At 45.3% G+C, this 4,309-nt stretch overlaps 1 non-coding gene across 1 annotated transcript; it reads right to left on the reverse strand.

Moving 5' to 3' along the window:
- Positions 1-1,286: 1,286 nt before the first annotated feature.
- On the reverse strand, positions 1,287-1,393 carry LOC120274390. Its single transcript, XR_005540913.1, has one exon. It is a non-coding gene; the product is annotated as a small nucleolar RNA R71 (small nucleolar RNA).
- Positions 1,394-4,309: the final 2,916 nt, after the last annotated feature.

Here is a 4,309-nt window from a genome sequence, read left to right on the forward strand (position 1 = left end):
AATGGAGTGAATGGTCTATGGGATGAACCTCCGCTGGGGCCTAGTTGCACGTGCAATGGAGTGAAGCATTGAGAGGATCTTAGTATCTAGGGCTTAATTGTGGCTAGGGACCTTCCATCTAGACCAAAGGGGTAGGTCTATATTTAGGAAGAGATTTATCACTTGGAATCCCTAGAGCTCATTGTAACTCTATGCGAGTGCGAGGTGTTGAGATTGTTCGATTTCTCCTCCGGGACATGTATAGAGTTAGGCATAGTTGACCTTAGATTTGGGACTATGTATGTAAGGATTTCCACGACTCACCATTGCATTGATTAGGAAGCATAATAGAGAGTTTTTGCACTTGAAGCGATCATCCTAGGTGAAGCATTATCCGAGTACCCCATTCTTTATCGATTGCCTTACCCTTTTCTTACTTTTGCTCTTTCACTTGTTGTTCTTATTGTTGAGAATTGAATCAATTTCACACTTATCACTATTGATATTCCACATAGCTAAGAATCAAATTAAGTATTTTCACTCCCTACTCCCTGTGGATTCGACCCCACTCACCCGGGATTATTACTTCAATAAGCCCATGCACTTTCGAGATATAAGCAAGGGGACCTTGTCAAGTTTTTATCGCCATTGCCGGGGAGCTAGGCGTTTAGAGATACTTTGCACTTTGTTTTTGTAGCTATTTCACCACACATTCTATTCCATATCTTCTTATTCTATCATTTTTTTTATTTTCTTTTTCTTTTTCTTTGGTACAGCTCCAGGTTATGACTCAAGGGAATCCATCAATATTGATTGAAGGAGACCCTGAGCTTGAACGTACACTTTGAAGGAAAGGGAAAGAACCTGTACAAGAATAGCCTAATCCAGCTGATTTGGAAGTAGAAGGATCTGACAACATGGCAGAACAGAATGAGTAACAACGGACATTATCCGATTATGCCAGACCTTCAGTGTTGGGGATACAATCGAGTATTATGCGTCCCCCAATTACAGCTCAGAATTTCGAGCTAAAGACGGCATTCATCCATATGCTGCAGCAGTCCACACAATTCAACGGTTTGGCAGATGAGGATCCAAACAGTCACATAGAGAGTTTCCTCGAGGTGTGTGACATGCTGAAGATCAATGGTGTGACGGATGATGCCATCAAATTGAGAGCCTTCCCATTTTCCTTAAAGGGGAAAGCAAAGCAGTGGCTACACTCATTGCCTAGGGCATCAATCACTACATGGGAGGAGATGGTAGAAGCTTTTCTAGCACGTTATTTCCCTCCCGGAAAATCAGCCAAGCTTAGGAATGAGATCTCATCCTTTATGCAATTGGAATTGGAGTCTCTATTTGAGACATGGGAACGGTTCAAGGAACTCCTGCGCAAGTGTCCGCAACACGGATTTCCGGAGTGGATGATTGTTCAAACCTTCTACAATGGGTTGAATGCAGGTACAAGACAACTCTTGGATGCGGCGGCAGGAAGTACCTTAGGTAGCAAGACCCCCGACGAGGCTCGTCAATTGATTGAGGAAATGGGGTTAAATAGCTACCAGTGGAACGCGAGGGAGAAGAAAAAGGTGGCCGGTCTCCATGAAATTGATGCGGTAACTTCATTCGCGGCCCAAGTGGAGAGTTTGAGTAAGAAGCTAGATCTTATAGCTTCGAATAGAGTTGTGGCCGTAATCAATTGCAACGGTTGTGGTTGAGGACATGCTCCCTCCGATTGGAAGAATCATCCCAACTTTTCATGGAGTAATCAAGGACCACAGAAGACCATGGGGCCATCGGGGTTCCAACAACAACAACAAGCCCCTCAAGTGGAAAATAGAATTCCTGGCTTGGAAACCCGAATGACGGATTTGGAGAAGCATTTGTCTAGATTTGTTCAATCGGCAAATACAAGGTTTGAATCAGTCGAGGCTACACTTCGTAATCACACCACCTCCTTGCACAACCTTGAAAATCAAGTGGGGCAAATTGCGAAATCTCTTTCCGAAAGGCCACATGGGAGTTTACCAAGCAACACGGAAACCAACCCGAGAGAACATGTGAAGGCGATCGCTTTGAGAAGCGGTCGTGAGGTTGGAGGGAGGCTTCCGAGTGAGATGCCGAAAGAATATGTACCCGAGGTCGTAGAGGTTGACAAGGGAGCAAGCAAGGAGAAAGAGGTGGCACCCCCACCTTTCACGCCAAGAATCCCTTATCCCTCTAGATTGAAGAATGACCAAGGGGATGAACAGTATAAGAAGTTCCTGAGTTTGTTCAAGCAACTCCACATCAACATTCTTTTTGTTGAGGCTTTTGCTCAAATGCCTAAGTATGCAAAGTTCCTTAATGATCTATTGACCAACAAGAGGAAATTGGAGGAGAGTGCTTCAGTGGTGATTGATGCTTCATTTTCGGCAGTGTTACAAAAGAACATGACGAACAAGAAGAAGGACCCGGGAAGCTTCATTATCCCGTGTAAAATCGGCAACTTAGGTGAGGAAATGGCATTGGCGGATTCAGGAGCGAGTATCAATGTCATGCCATACACTTTTTTCCAAAAGCTAGGTTTGGGTGAGCCTAGGCCTACTCGGATGACTTTACAATTGGCGGACCGAACGGTACGACATCCGAGAGGCATCATTGAAGACGTGCTTATCAAGATGGACAAGTATATTTTTTCGGTTGACTTTGTAGTGCTAGATATCGATGAGGATGCAGAGGTACCCTTGATACTTGGGAGATCGTTCTTGCGGACTTCCAAAGCATTGATTGACATGGACGGCGGAAAGCTCACATTGAGAGTCGGAGACGATAAGCTCACTTACTGCCTTGCTGAAGCCATGCGGCATTCTCTTGATTTTGATGACACTTTGTATTTTCTAGACACTACTGATGAGATTGTTGATGAATATATACAGGAAATGTTCAACCCGGATCCGTATGAAGGTTTGTTCGACCAAGAGGAGAGCAATGAAGAAGTACTGATGCTTGGTTCGACTGGAGAGGAAACATCTACCCCGGGAATCTTCAAGAAGGTGCTCCGAAAAATGAAGAGGGCTCGAAGACACCACCAAAAATGCCCCAAGACTGTTGGAGATGTACATGAGCCAAGGGAGTTGGATGAACAATTGCTTGATGGTCCGAAGCCCGCTAGTACACCCTCTACCCTCAAGAGACTTTGCTCATCATGCTTTCAAGTTATGGGTAAGAGGGCAACCTTCATTCATGAACCCCCACGAGGTAAGAAAAGATACGTCAAGCTTAGTGACGTTAAACAAGTGCTTCTTGGGAGGCAACCCAAGTGTTTACTGTTTTCATACCTTTTAGTTTAGTTTGCTTGCATGAATAAATTGTTAAGTGTTGGTGTTTCAATTTTTGAGTGCTTGTGCTGCGATTTTATTGTCGATCTTTAAAAGAATTCATTGTTGGTTTTGTTGTGAGTTGGTGAAGTTTGGTCGTTTGAGTTTTATATTGTGTTTTCCTCTGGTAAATTTTGCATAATAAAGCAGGCTCTGAGTGTGTGGACATGTTCTGATTAATTCTGCAGAGCCTGCAGGTTTTTCTAAGTCATCCAGAGAAAACACTCGGGCGTGTGGCACACGCCCGTGTATGTTCACTATGAGCTCATCCAGAGAAGGCACAGGGGCGTGCAGCTGCCCCCGTGGACGACCACCCAACTGGCGCACGCCCGTGGGTAATTTCTGCACGGGCGTGTGAATTTCTGCAGAGTTGGGCAGTTTTTCCTGAGAGCACACAGGGGCGTGGTCTCGCCCCTGTGGGCAAACTTGTGAACCACGCACGGGCGTGGGTAATTTCCGCACGCCCGTGCGAAACTCTGCAGGTTGCTCCCTCCATCCCGAGAAAACACAGGGGCGTGCGGCCGCCCCTGTGAGTTGGGGCATGTGAATGACGACACCCGTGGGGAATTTCCACACGGGCGTGTGTTAGACTTGATATTTTTTCTCGGATGACCAGGGAAGCCACAAGGGCGTGCGTCTTCCCCTGTGGGTCTAGCACACGGACGTGGGTATTTTCTGTACGCCCGTGTGAATGCACAGAATGCCAGAAATCGCGAGTTTTGTTTAAAAAGGGGATGATTTCTCTCCTTCTTCACGACTCCTTCTCACTCGAAAACACCCTCACAACATACTCCGAGTCCATAGCGCGGGATTTTAGCGAAGTTTTCCGGCCAGCTCTTCATTTTCAAACTCTTCCTTGTCAGTAAATCCTTTTTCATCATCTTATTCGTCAATTCATAATTTCTATTGATTAATCTGGTTAATAATGCCTCGTGTCTTTAATTGGAACAATGAATTACGTTTAGAACAAC

The sequence above is a fragment of the Dioscorea cayenensis genome, chromosome 12 (genome assembly GCF_009730915.1).
Source record: "Dioscorea cayenensis subsp. rotundata cultivar TDr96_F1 chromosome 12, TDr96_F1_v2_PseudoChromosome.rev07_lg8_w22 25.fasta, whole genome shotgun sequence".
NCBI classification, from domain to species: domain Eukaryota; kingdom Viridiplantae; phylum Streptophyta; class Magnoliopsida; order Dioscoreales; family Dioscoreaceae; genus Dioscorea; species Dioscorea cayenensis.